At 42.1% G+C, this 15,218-nt stretch overlaps 1 long non-coding RNA gene across 1 annotated transcript in view; it reads left to right on the top strand.

Moving 5' to 3' along the window:
• Positions 1-1,188: 1,188 nt before the first annotated feature.
• Positions 1,189-15,218, top strand: part of LOC121927297 — a 19,682-nt gene continuing 5,652 nt past the window's right edge. The window contains exon 1 of the long non-coding RNA XR_006103171.1: positions 1,189-1,258. This is a non-coding gene — a long non-coding RNA (uncharacterized LOC121927297). The remainder of the gene's footprint in view (positions 1,259-15,218) is intronic.

Genomic DNA, 15,218 nt, shown 5'->3' with positions numbered 1-15,218 from the left:
TACAGGGAAAGGCTATTTCTTATTTCCAGCTCCTTCACAGGCACCCTCACAGGATCTATAGAGGGTCTTCTCAGTAACTGAACCTAGGCTGTGGAATACTTACCAACAGCTAAATAGCTTGTTTTCCCAGAAAGACTTCTGGCCACAACTGGACTGATTTGGAAGGGTTGCTTTTAATGGGAAGGGTCTTTGTACATTCTCCCTACTTCTGTGTTCTGTGAGCCACCTTGTGCCCCTTCTGGGAGAGAGGTGGCATACAAATAAAATAAAACAAACAGGTACAGGATCTTAGACGTTTAGACTAAAAATCAGGAAGGGATTCACAACCTATTGACATGGGTGCCACCATCCACTGTTGCCTATAAATGTTGTTTGACTGCAACCTCCCTCATCTTCACCAGCATAACCAATGGTAAGAGATGATGGACATTGTGATCCAGCCATTGCTCACCCTTCAAGTAACTTCAATAAAAGTTCATTTCAGCTTGACTTCTAATGCAAGCCCTTTTAGAAATAGCTTCTAATTCCCTGGCAGAAAAATCTTTTCCCCCCACCACTTATTCTGTCAGATTCCAGCTGGAGGTGTTGCCAACTGTGCATCCTCCCACTCATTTTGTGATAAGTGTGACTCTTGCTGGCTCAGCCTGTGTAAACAAATTTTCCTACACAACACATGTTTTGTTGCTTAACATCAAGCTATAAAACAAAACATGCCCAATTCAAAGACCAAACAACACTTCAGATTGCACGTTTTGCTAGCATCTGTTGGATTTCTGCTACTTATAGAGTTGCTAGAGGCACTAGGATGTGTGGGAGTGGGGTGGGGGAGAGATGGCAACTCTCCTGGGCATTTTGTCCTTAATTTGCAAACTGAGAAAGTGAACGCAGAACTGGAGAAGAAGACAAACAGTCTAATTCAGTGGTAAAGCAAATGCCTTGCAGACACACACACAGGTCTAGTTTCTGACTGTACCTGCTCAAAGGTATCATGGAATAGGGCACAGAAAGATCTCTACTCTACACATTTGTATTCCACCCATTCCACCCAGTTTTCACGATGTACAAAGCCAGTGTGCTGTGGTAGTTAAAATGTTAGGACTGGGGACCATGGGTTCCACTTGCAGGTCTTCACTGAGCTATGAAACTCACCAGATGAACTTGCACCTCTCATTTTGCCTTTTTGCTTGAAAGGTTTTTGTGAGGATAAACTGAGGATCAGGTGAGCCATGTGTGCCAGCTTGAACTGACTGAAGAACAGGTAAGATAAAAAATGTAATGAACAAATACATGATGTATACTCAAAGCCACATTTTCTTAAGCCATGATTCAGTCCACATATTTCTAAACAAACAGTGTTTTTTCCAGCTAAAGTTGGTTTATTGTGCACGGCAAATACTAACCTGCTTTACATAACTGTTTTGTAGACTCCATCATTCCCTTATGTAGCATAATAGAGATAGGAAGCAAAGAAGGACTGGCGAGATGTAACTCAGTCACCCTTTGTTTTATCATTGCTGGATGGAGACCTTTGGTCACAGCTGGCACAACCCATCACAATAACAATAGCAGCAGCAAAAATGACAACAACAACAAAACAACGACAATACTAATACAGTCTAAAACTCTCCCTTCCCTCCCTCAATCAGGACTCAGCATTCTCTGTGAAGTCTTGCAAGGAGGGTGAACATCTGTGTCAAACTGTGCAATTGAATCTGTTGAAATGTATGTGCAATCTGCTAAGCGCAAAGATATGCCCCGTGGTTATAGCAAATGCTGGGGGAAAGGGGATGAATCATGCAGCCTATGAGATAATTTGGACTGCAAGTCCAAGCAGCCATGATGAGGAATGGTGGGAGTTTCAGTCGAAAACAAACAAACAAACAAAACAAAAACCAACAGGGCTCTAAAATTCCCACATGAGATTACTTCTGAGTTGACAATTGTAATGGCACCTGGATGATCCTGGTTGAAAAACCCGGTTGAAGAATTTGGGAGATTGCTGCACTATATTCTTATAGTGCTGCTATTCCATTTTTATTGCTCTGGCTGCCTCCTGTGGCATTCTGGGGTTTGTAGTTCAGTGAGGTCTAAGAGTCCTCTGACTGAGAATTCTAAATGCCTTTCCCTAAACTGCAAATCCCAGAATGCCGCAGGAGGCAGCCTGAGCAGTAAATGTGGAAAAACAGTACTATAAGAGTGTAGTGATGTAATCTTCTTGACTGAAGAATCTGGAAGATCCTGGTTGAAGGTCCTGTGATCTGTGGAACTCATTGGTTGACTCTGGGTGAACCACATATTCTCTCAGCTTATCCTACTGCACAGGGTTGCCATGAGGATAAAGTAGAGAGGAAGAAAGCCTTTTACAACATCATACATTCATTGGAGGAAGGTGGGATGTGTGCATAAATAATAATAATAATAATAATAATAATAATAATAATAATAATAATAATAATAATCCTACATATATCTCTAGGCAGCTTATATGAAAATAGAAGTCAGTAAGGTGAAAGGCGGTGAAAGGGACCTACTATTGGACGGGGAGAATTAAGAGGGAGAATGAGGCCCATAAAAGTGTCAGTAATAACCTCTTAGCTGCAGAGTAGATTTTGTTTTCAGGTTGCTCTTCCCTTGCATCTCTGTAGCTAGTCAGGCAGCATGGGAGGATTTATGACAACAAACCATGATTAAGCCAGTAGTGGAAACATGTTTCACAGAATCAGAAGAGCTGAGAGGGATGATGATGTATTCCAGTACAGTATTCCACGTGGGCTACTTTGTACCTTCTAGGCTTAGCTGCAATCCTAATAGTACTTATGGATGTGTGGTGGGATTGATTTATCCAAAAACAATGTGCGTGCCAATTATGACCTATAAAACCCTTTGTGGCTTGGGATCAGACTATCTGAAAAGGCCACATCTCCTTCTATAAGCCTGCCCAGGTTTAAAGATCCTCATATGAGGGTTTTCTCTCCACCACTATCGTTTGGTAAGCACACAAGAGAGAGCCTTCTCTGTGGCTGTTCTCAGGCTGTGGAATTCCCTCCCATGAAAGGCTAGGTTAGCCCCCTATTTGTTGTCTTTCTGCCCGTAAGCAAAGACCTTTTTGTTTATCCAGAACTTTGACTATAAGCTATCTATTGCGGATGGTATTTTAATTGAACTGTGTTGTATTTTCAAAAATCACTATTATAATACTTTAACTGCTTACAAAAACTTTTTAAAATTAGCATTTTTCATGTTTATTTGCTTAACTATTTTTATAGTTTTTTTTTTAAAAAAGCTTCTATTATAAGCTTTCTTGGGAGAAAAGTGGAAAATAAATAAATAGTTTGCCATCACAATACTGGAGACTAGAGACATTCACTGAAACTGAATGGTGTGAGATTCAGGACAGATAAAAAGGAAGGCTGTTTTCAGAGAGCACATAGTTAAACCCTGTAATTTGCTACTCCAAGATATATAGATGGTTATCGACTTGGATGGGCTTTAGAGGATTGGATAAATTCATGGATGATAAGGCTATCAATGGCGACTAGTCAGGATAGTGATATATCACTTGTAGTAAAGCAAGTGTGCTTTGGATATCCACTGATGGCACTATAAAATGGAGCTGTGCTCAGGTCCTATTTGCAGGTTTCCCATAGACAATGGATCAGCCTCTGTGGGAACAGAATTCTGGCCCAGATAGGCCTGCCTGGTTTTTCTTATAAGCTCAGCTACCCTACTTGCAACACAATGTATTCTGAGATGGTTTGGCCTTGAATACTGTAGCTTTAAATAAGACTCTTGCTCTCAACAGAGATGAAAATTGTTAGAACTTTTTTTTTGGGGGGGGGGAGACTTTGATATACACTATTCTTCTTAGTGCTTGTAAAACTTTGAACTGTTAGTTTTATGTGGCTTGGAAAGATGTGTCTCCTCCCTCCCCATGCGCTCTCACGTGTCTCAAGCCAAAGTCCAATATGGCAACTACTGCCTTGCCCTTTGCCAGCTCACTGTTCCTAGATTGTCACTTGGGGCCCATTCACACTATACGATTATTGTGCTATTATTCTACTTTAACTGCTATGGTTCTATCCTATGAAATCCTGGGATGGTTTAGAGATGGTCATGTAGAATTGTCAGCCAGAAAGCTATAGTATCTCACCAGACTACAAACTACAGGTTTCCATATGATGGAACCATGATAGTTAAAGCAGAATAACAGCCCTATAGTGTAGTGTGAATGGGCCCGATCATAATAATTTGGGTAATCTCTAAGTACTACTGATTTTTGGTGCATGTATAGACACATGTACCCACATACAGGTAATGATCACTAGAGTTTCTTTTAGGTGTCTTCACTGGAGCATGGCTAAATGCCATGACAAATACCAACACTTCAACGTTTTCTGCTGCATCTCCTCATTGCCTACACAGGATACTAGGTCTGCATGTAATAATAATAATAATAATAATAATAATAATAATAATAATATACAGTTAACACAAGAAAGAAATCCAATAACCTGTCTCAAATCATGGTTTGTAATCCTGTTTTATAGTTTGTTGGTCCCAGCTGGATCTTGATTGGTGAAGCTGGTTGGCTATAGACATAAAAGGAAAGATGAATTAAGATTTTAGCTTTACAGTGAAACATGGTCACATACCCAGTGAATTTCATGGCTCTGTTGAGATTGGAACATACAACAACATAATATCTAGTACATGAGATTGGCAAAGATGCGGCAGCTGGGCCTGGCTGCAAGGGGAACAGAAACCAGGTTGCTTTCCTGAATGGCTAGCATTTCATTTCTTTTCCCCTTGCAGCCAGGACTCACCATTACTTAGTCACCTCCCTCCTAAATAGCAGCAGCAGTGGCCTTCTGAGGCTTGACATCTGCCAGTGGGGAAGGTTGTGGATGATGTGTAAAGATTAGTGAATAGCTCCTTGCATCCCAACCAAAGTAAATAACATGCAACCCACATTATGCATGCATGTTTCACCAAGAGAGTTCCAGTCTATATCTCTGTGCATATAACTCTTTCAACACCACAATAAGGCAAGCCAGTATTAACCCCATACTGCAGATAGGGGTTCGGGAGGATTGAGGTCAAATGGGGTGGCTTACCAAAGGCTGCCAAGTTAGTTTGTGGCAGAAGCAAGTTTCAAACTGAAGACTCCATGATACATACTTTACAGTGCAAGCTTATGCATGTCTATTCACACATCATTCAATAAAACCCAATGAGGTTTTGGTAGTATTCCCATGGAACACAATGGAACTTCATTCTGAATGCATAGATGTATGTTATAGATAGGGATAGGTGAATTAGTTTACACCTGTTTCTTGTCAGTTTTGCATGCAATTCAATCATAAGTCCATTTCCTCCAATTTCCGCATCAGTCAGCAAATTCATTTATTTTTATATTTGGCTTTCTTTAACAAATTCATTTTATATGTATCTTTCCCAAATCATATATTTTGTATTCAGCTTTCCCTGCAATACATATTTGTGTATGTAATTTTTCTTTATATATGCAATCCCAGAGAGCCACTGTCAGTTATTATATTATTATTTATTTTATTTACCAGTAATATTTGTATATCATGTCTCATTTGGGGCAATATTGAACTTGATGGAACAATGATACTTGGATGGATGGATCCAAGATCTTCCTGCATTCCTTCCTTTCCATTCCTGCAGGGCAAACATAAGGATAGTAGTCCAAAAATTAGAATTATTTCTGATAAATAGGTAGAGTTTGAAATATACCCAATATTTCTTCTCTTGCTGGCTAGTCCACCCATCCTAACTGAAGTTAGAAATGCTACTTTTTTGGGAATAGAAATGTAGTCCCAAAAAGTAAGTTTTCTGTGCATTGTAGTTTCGAAAATAACATATCCAAGGGACTTGTCACCCCAAAGTCAAATTTGTTGTCTTTACAGTTCAAAAGGCAGCTTATCTAAGGAGATTCTGGGAGTCTTTGGGGCTAAATAGACTGGCGTTTAACACCAGCTGCAAGCCTCCACCATTCCAGTATCATTGAACTGTTGCCGACATCATGTTGGCAACATCGCACACCCCCATCATGTCAGTGTCATGCCACCCACCTGACCATACGGAGGGCGGCATCACGGCGCTTCTTTGGCACAGTGTTCAGATGACGCATGCCAAAAGGAGCACGGGGAAGTGCCACTGCAGCAGCAAAGGCACCTTTTTGCCGGCTCTAAAAGAAGCCCCAAGCTGAAAGGGGTGTGTTACGCCACTCTATCGGGGCGGTCTTTTTTGCCCCATAGTTCCCAAAGTATATTTTCAAAGCAATGATTCTAAACCTACAAAAGTAATGGCAAATGATTAATGCTGCTCCTTAGTTTCTTCTCCTGAAGGCAAGACCATTACCTGTTCTTCCTTTCTTGAGTCTAGCAAAATACAAGGAAATCTCCCACTTGGATATGGCCCTGTCATTTCACAGACTGAGGCAGATGCTTCAGGCAGTAGGTTTTGGAAATCATGAAAAGGCCTGAAATTGTTAGCTACTTGATGTGTTATTGTGTATTGTACTGGCAAAGATGGCAAGAAGTGTTTGAGGTGTTTTCTGCCTTACATGCCAAAATAGCTTGGATGGCATTAAGTATTATGTGCACATTGACTTGGGTGGGTGAGGGACACCATTATTGTTCTGTCCCAAGAAGGAAAATGTCTTCAGCCACCTCCATTCCCAGTTTGTAATTCTTCCACAAAATGTTTACATAATGTGCTCAGAGCCTGACTGAAATAAATGTTCCTTAGACTTACCAATACACATTATTTATAGGGTTTAGATAGAGTTTCAGGCTCTTAATGCAAACTTGTAAATCACACATCTAGATACAGCTATCGGTCACAAACGATAAAGTTTCATTGGGCAGTATACATCACTTACTGTCTGTCTTAATGTTTGTGTATGTTTAATTTCCCACAGACTTTTCCTGCTGTTATTTTGTTTGATTAAACAGTAAATCTAGGAGTTTTCTGAAGACATTATGCTGTGATGGTATAAGTGAAATTCTTTTTTTAAAGGGACATGGCTGAGGTTAAACATCCATACATTAAAAAAAGTCCTTAGCTGTATTGTTCAGTAGGCAGAGGCCTAGAAATTGTGCCTCTTCATCTTTGTTTTGCTTTCTAACTTTTAAGCAATTAAACAAGACATTTGAGATGTGTGCATAACTTCCTGGTTCTCACAAAAATGAAAAGTTCCTGCAAATCTGTGAGCCATTCCTTCCTTTCCAGGAGTCTAATGCTACACAAACCATTTTCAGCAGCCTTTAAATTGTTCCAGTTTTTGTCTCTTCCTTCTAGTTTCCATCATGTCCTCAGCTTATTTCAGTTACTGCAAACTGAATTCAAGGTGCAAAAGGTGTTTAAATTCAATAAGCTCAGCAGAGGGGGGAGGAGGAGGAGGAGGAAGAGGAGAAGGAGGAAGAGGAGAAAGAGGAGGAAGAATGTTCCCCTTCCCAGTAGGTGCAGACAGTGGCATCACTAGGGGGTGAGGTGGGTGCCATGGGTGCAGACTACGCCAGGTGGCACTTTAAGGGGGAGTGACACCACTGATCCTCAAACATTTCCTTTTGGGCAGAAATGGGTGACGACATCCTCATGTACCCCATTAAAATGCTGAAGAGATGGTATGAGCAGGGTGAGACTCAGTGAAAGGAGAGGTCCCCTTTTTTAAAAAATAAAATTTTAATTTTAATTTAAAAATATTTAAAATATTTTTAATTCTTTTAAAATTTTCTTTAAAAACATCACTTTTTACCAGATTTTCACTTCAAACACATGAAACTATGCATATGTGAATGCACTGAGGCTGTGTGTGTGATACTGTAATTTAATCGAGGTGATTTGTATGGGGAGATACAGTCTCTCAAATAGTCTGGACCTAAGCCGTGTAGGACTTTATAGGTAATGACCCACACATTGAATTGTGTTTGGAAACAAATCGGTAGCCAATGAAGCTGTTTCAATACTATTATCATGACTTTAGTGATATGCAAGAATTATGATTAATGAGTAACATTAGTACACAAAATACTATTAAGGATTGTGTATGGTGTGGTATGGGCAGAGGTCAACGTGGGGAGTTACCACACTGGGTGACGCCAATCCTAGTGATGCCACTGGGCTCAGGCAAAAGTAAACTGCTGCAACCTTTCCTAACTTGTGTGTTCTTCTTTTACCATATTGACCATACTCTGATGTTGCCTGCCCACATGTTTCTCAGTTTTTATCTGTGAAATGTTGGTAGGTAACTGAATTAAGTGAGAGACAGGGCTGGAAATAGCATTAGATGTAGTGACTCTGTGCTTGCTTACCTGGCTGAAGGCATTACTCAACAGGACTTACTTCATCCTACTAGTACTGTACATCTGGCTCTATTAACTCTCTTCTTCCAAAAATCTTAATCTCTTTATAGTTTAAGTGGTCAAGAATGTCCTCCATGTGTGTGTGCGTGCATGTGTGATTTAGGTAACAGGATGGGGAAAACAGATGGAGTTGAAACTGATCTACCACCAGGTACTATTGGCAATTATTACAATAATAAATATTTGGAGAGTATCATCTTCACTAGTGGAGTGTCAGAGAGAAGAAAGAGGAGTTTTAGGGGCACACTACCTATAATACTAAACTTAAGGGAAATATTCTGTCAAAGGCAAATTGTTGACAGTGTCATGAAGTCCGTGTATCTGCCTCATCAAAAATTATATGGTATTATCATGCTCTAGTAGGTGGTTCCTTCCTGCTTCTCAGCTGATTGACAAGAAAGTCTAGTTAAAGCGTACACAAATTCAAATTTTAAGTGGGCCACATTTTCATTCATCATGAAAATAAAATACTCTCATTTCCCCCTTCCCATGGATCTTTTTTCTGCTCCCACACCATCCATTTACAATGGACTGACCATTTTCAGGGGACTGATCTCAACTTCAACACCCTTCCCATCTGCTCTTCAACCATCAAAGAATGTGGAAAACAGTCTTAGCAATTAGTACACTACTACACGTCCCATCATAAGCCACAGTACTCTATATTACATTATAAGCAAGCAAAGCTATAACTAATAATCATACTCCATGGCAGGCAAGCTGAAGGACTCAGAAGCTGACAGTGTCTTTTCCTTGCCTTATCTTGTACTTTGGTTTAGCAAGAAACATAGTTTTTGAAAAATAAATAGTGTTGTTTGGTCACTTCTGGTTTTGTCAGGAAGGACTGGTGCAAAGTATACCATGCCTGGGATAGTGCTAAATAGTCCATGAGTCCTCCAAAATTCTTTACTCCTGCTAAAGAGAGGCCATAGCACAAAGACTGCTGAATCCTACTTTTTCTGGCGGTTGTGTTAGAACGGTGGCTATCTGGAAAAATACATGCAAAATTATGTTCAAATTTCTGCAACATAGACTCCAACCATACATGGAGAGAGAAATCCCAGAGATCTAAGTAGCGTTCAGAAAAGGAAGAGACACTAGGGACCACATTGCAAACCTATGATGGCTAATGGAGCACATGAGAGAATTCCAAAAGAGAATCAGCATGTGCTTTATAGACTATAGTAGTGATGGTGAACCTTTTAGAGGCCGAGTGCCCAAACTGCAACCCAAAACCCACTTATTAATTGCAAAGTGCCATATTCCTCTGGCTGGCTCTGAGTGCCACCTCTGGCACGCGTGCCATAGGTTCGCCATCACTGGACTATAGCAAAGCCTTTGACTGCATAGAACATGAAAGGCTATTGACACCATTAAAGACATGGGTATGCCAACACATCTGACAGTCCTGATGAGAAATCTGTACTCAGGACAAGAGGCTACTTTCAGAAGAGAACACAGAGAAACAGAGTACAGTAGTTCCCAACTGGCAAAAGAGTCAGACAAGGCTGCATCTTCTCACCTTAACTGCTCAGCTTATATGCAGAGCATATTGTAAGAAAAACAGGACTATACATAGAAGGAGGAGGAGTGAAAATAGGAGGAAGGATGTGGCTTATGTTGCTATGTCTTTTAGTGGTGCCCCTCCCCATCCAAACCTACTTTGTAAGTAGTGCAGTCCCCAGACCATGTATGTTTCCAGTTTGTTGGTGAGTGAGGAGATCAGTGGTGACATGTCCAGCTATTTTACTTTAGCTGGACATGCTGCAACGGGCACCGGCAGGGATTTCTGGGTCTCCCTGGGACATCTGTGCAGGTAACATCCTTGCAGCTTGTTCAGCTAAAGGAAAAGAGCTGGACACATTGCTGCTGCTCTCCTTGCTCCCCGATAATGGTAATTTATGGGGGAGGTTTTTGGTTTTTTTGCATGGCTCACAGGGTGGGTGAGTGAGGCTTTTTTATCATTGCATTTTTGGAAGAAAATTGTGAACTGAAAAAATGACAGTGACTGAACAAGTGAGTTGTGGTGTTATATACGGCAAACGTATGGCATTGTAACTCACTAAGGGGATGCCAGTCAGTAATTTTGGTTAAAACCTTAGGACAGAGGTGGGTGACTTCCTAGGATGGGAGTGTATTATTTTTCACAAATATACCAGGTACCCTATTGTACTGCCATGCCACAAATGTGTACTGCCAAATTTGCTTTCACAGTGGATGGCAGCCTCAACCCCTGTAGCACTTTTCTAACTAAGGTGCACAATGAATGCGTGTCTTGATGTTTAAAGCTGAATTGTTCTAGTAGAGAGATTCTGAGAATGTGACACATACCTCATGAAAACAAGGTAGATGCTCCCTGCACAGGTTCTTTGAAAGAAATGCTATACTTTTTCCCGTGTAGAAAAATCATGAGGCAGAGCTTGGGGAGGGTTGCCCCATGTACTGTATAGCCCATCCTTGCTTTAGATGACTGAATGTCAAGAACTTCCTCCAAGTGTGATGACAAGAATGTAAGAGAAAATGGCAATGACCAGACTATGAAGGGTTGCACACATGGCTTTGACTTCAAAGCATTCATAAATGGGGAAAGGCATAGTGCAATGTACAGGATGCAATGCTACCCGTGAATCTTGTGGTCATAATTCATCCCAGTTGCATTGTCTTGTTCCACAATGATAGAAGACTATCACTCTTTTGGCTGTACACCCCTATTACCGAATACGTAGCATTTGGGCACAGTAAATCACTGTATAGAACTATGCATTCATAAAATGATTTATGTATCTATATATCAATATTTCAGAGTGCAAACAGAGGCATCAACATTTCATTTTAATTGTGCTTCCCAATTCTCATGGAGCTGAGCTGCTCAAATCTTTCAGCTAGCCTAGGATATTCACAAAGCCCCCCTTCCTTAAAAAGGCTTTTATGAGCTCGTATTATCAAAGACTTTTGTGCTACCTTGGGCTCTTTCCATATGATACACTTTTTTCCCCACCACGTAATTACACATTTGTTGCCTGGATTTAACCCATCCCCTTCAGCCTTGTCTTATTTCTCTTCATGTCTTCATTTGTCTTCATATATTTTGTTTAGTGTGATGACCTTTCATAATTCAGTGTTGCTCTTCAGTAAACTGATAAATGCAATAATAGAAGATTCTGCAAGATGTGAGTCATATTGTTCTCAACTATTTTTTAAATAATAAATTCATACCACAATGTGATTTTTAACCACACCATTAAAGGTTCCATTCTCATTTGACTTTAAGAGGAAAATCCCACCAATTTTTTTTATTGGTAACCTTGTTCCAAAGCAGATGGATGAACGTGTGCAGTACCCCAGTGATTTTGCATCTTGGTGTTTATTCAGTGATTGTGGTCTAGTTCATTACGAAATATGGAAGTTTTTCTTCTCAAGTTCAGGAATACTCATGCAATGAAAGGTGGCTTTCAGTAGTGTAAACAGATGAACAACAGTAAACAACTGTTTCATAAAAAAATGTTAAAAGCTGCATCAGCTATCATTAAAACTTAAAAAAAACATTAATGTTATTTTTCAGTTGCATGACACCTAATAAAATAGCATAGCTTGGAAAAATTTTGGGGAACTTGTTGTGTGCCTTCAAGTTGTTCCAGTTTATGATGGATCTATCATGGAGTTTGCTTGGCAAGATTTGTTCAGAGGGGATTTGCCTTTGCTTTCTTCTAAGCTGAGAGAGTGTAACTTGGTCAAGGTTGCCCAGAGTGTTTCCGTGACTGAATGGAGATCTGAACCATGATATCCAGAGTCATAGCCCAAAACTCAGACCATTATACCTCACTGCCTCTCTGTAGTTGAGACTACAATTCCTATGTTGAGGAAATATATATGTTTTCCAGTCATGTTTTAAAGGCATGAGCATATTTTACTTCAAAGATCTGTCCAAAATTTAACTCAAGGTCTTGTTAGATTAATGTAAGATTCCTGCCATCCTTGCTTGTTGCTAAACGCCTCAGCAATCCACACACCACACTTTTACCTCAAATGACCCAAGCTACTGTTAATACCTGTTCTTTTGATAGTTTGCCAGTCATGTTTTAGTATTTGCTACAGAAGGAAGGGCAGATGCCATATTGACGTAGCGGACGCTCTGCGTCCGTATGTCGCGCCCCGGAAGTGACGCTGCGAGTGCGCCCTTTGGTACTCGCAGCACCTCTTCCGGGGCCTGAGAAGGAGCACGATTTCCGCGCTCCTTCTCTGCAGCGTCCGGGAGCTGCGCCGTTTAAAGGCTGCGGTTCCCGGACGCTGCAAGTGGAGGCAGAGCCAGACCGCCGCTTCTGCATTGGTGGAGATTAGGGCCATCCATGAGTACTACTCAAGGTCTTTTTAAAGAAATTGTTACTAGGTGTCCATTCTCCTATTCATAAAATTAATGAGTAGAAGCTTCTCTATTACATACAATCCTGACATTCAGATTGTGTCAAAAGTGATTTTTTTTTAAGTAGGAAGGGAATACAGACTTGAAAATACATTTCCACACATTACCAACCAAATAGTTTTTATTAGCTTGTTCATGATCATAAAACTACTGAATTAAAAAGAAGAAAACTACCTAAACTCTTCTTAGAAAAGCTGGTTACAAAAACACAGTGATCGCACTGGGTTCTGAGAACGTTCTGATCATGTGATGAGAACGGAACGCATTTGAGTATACCGCACGTATGTGTTCCAATCGGGTTCTCAGAACGCTTAAATGTGTTCCAAATGTGTTCCAGGAGGGAACGGATTTGAATGTGTTCTGAATGTGTTCCCAGAGAGCTGAAACGTGATGAAAACGTTCCAAGAGAAGTGTGTGCGGTATTCTTATCCGTTCTCAAATCCGTTCCCTCATTCCTCCGTCTTCTGATTGGCTGAAAGAATGACAGGCAGGGAGGGAGGGAGGCAGGCAGGCGAGCGACTGCAGTGAGGGAAGGTGTGTGTGTGTGAGGGGGGAAAGAAGGAGGGAGGGAAGGGAGGAAAAAGGGAGGAAAGGTGGGACAAGGAAGAGAAGAGGAAAGCAGGGAAAGAGAGGGAAAGAAGAGACCAGAGCAGAGAGCAAGAGGGAGAGGGTCTGGCTGCTTCTCTGGGGGTCTCTAGTGTCATGTCCAGTGGGGCTCCTGTGCTGTCACAATGCAGGAGGCAGGGATGCCCAGGACCTTCTCCTCCTTCTCTCCAGGAGGGAACCCACAAAAGCTCCTCTGTTTGGAGCACCACAGAAAAGCAAGCAAAAAACTCCCAGAATTCCATAGCAAAGAGCCAGACAAGAGTTAAAGCGGGGAGGGAAGCTCACAACCTGAAGGCACACATTACATGCACACACACAGGAGCAAAAGGGTGTCAAGCTGCCAAAAAGGGGAAATGGGATGACAGCAGAGGACTCTTCTTTTCTAACCGGTTTAAAGAGCTGCTATGGCTGCCGGGGCTCTGCCCTTGGCCCAGTCCCCTCCCTGGCAACTTGCTTTCCTTCGGCTTGAAGGGACCTCCATGGAGCTCCTCCTTCCCTCAAGGAAGAGGGGACCAGGGCAGAGAGCAAGAGGGAGAGGGTCTGGCTGCTTCTGCGGGGGGCCTCTGGTGTCATGTCCAGCGGGGCTCCTGTGCTTGCAGCCTGCAGGAGGCAGGGATGGCAGGGATGCCCAGGACCTTCTCCTCCTTCTCTCCAGGAGGGAACCCACAAAAGCTCCTCTGTTTGGAGCACCACAGAAAAGCAAGCAAAAAACTCCCAGAATTCCATAGCAAAGAGCCAGACAAGAGTTAAAGCGGGGAGGGAATCTCACAACCTGAAGGCACACATTACATGCACACACACAGGAGCAAAAGGGTGTCAAGCTGCCAAAAAGGGGAAATGGGATGACAGCAGAGGACTCTTCTTTTCTAACCGGTTTAAAGAGCTGCAATGGCTGCCGAGGCTCTGCCCTTGGTCCAGTCCCCTCCCTTTCCCTCCGCTTGAAGGGACCTCCGTGGAGCTCCCTTAATGCCCAGGCTGCCAAGGAGGGGACTCTGCCCTTGGCCCATCAAGTTACATAGGTTTTATCCTATTTTCTTCAAACATATGCCAGCATATGAAGCCCCAGCGTTTTATAGGGGCTTGCCTTCTTTCCCTCCCAAGAGAATCTTCGGAGGGAAGACTTCGCAGTGAGGCTGAGAAGCACTTTCCCGGCCAGAGTCCCTAGGCTTACTGAAATCCCCCACCTCCCTTCCCCATAGAAATCAATCCAAAAACTGAGTTTAAAAGGAGCAGAGGAGAGCCCTTTGGGTCTGCATCTGAGAGAGATTTTAAACTCCGTTTTTGGATTCTTTCCTATGGGGAAAGAGGGGAGAGAGAGATGGCAGGACAACCCCATAGCCAAGCATCCTCTGCTCCCCCCAGATGAAGACCCATAGGGCTCACTGCTCTTTAAGCTCCGTTTTTGGATTCTTTCCTATGGGGAAGGGAGGTGAGGGATTTCAGTAAGCCGGGGGACTCAGGAGAGGCGAGCTCCATGGCCCAAGCCTCCCTTTTCCCTCTTTCCTGGGGGCAGCGCCTCTCCCGAGCCGTCCAACCACTGAGTGGCGACGTCATCAGAAGACAGCCCACAAAACTTAATACAGCAAACCGTTCTGAGAACGGTTTCAAGAAAAAGGAATCGCAGTGCGGTAAACTGCCGTTCTGATCCCGTTCTGATCACGTTTTGATTTCTAATGCGGTAATATCTGTTCCAGGAACGTTTTCATCACGTGATGATATGGAACGTTCTCAGAACGCAGTGCGATAATCTCCTTAGTCTGGAATTATAAATATACATCTGTCTATCTGTCTACATGCAC

This window comes from Sceloporus undulatus, chromosome 3 (assembly GCF_019175285.1).
Source record: "Sceloporus undulatus isolate JIND9_A2432 ecotype Alabama chromosome 3, SceUnd_v1.1, whole genome shotgun sequence".
Taxonomy (NCBI): Eukaryota; Metazoa; Chordata; class Lepidosauria; order Squamata; family Phrynosomatidae; genus Sceloporus; species Sceloporus undulatus.
Note: the sequence above shows the minus strand (reverse complement) of the source record. Positions and strands in the feature narration are given on the sequence as shown.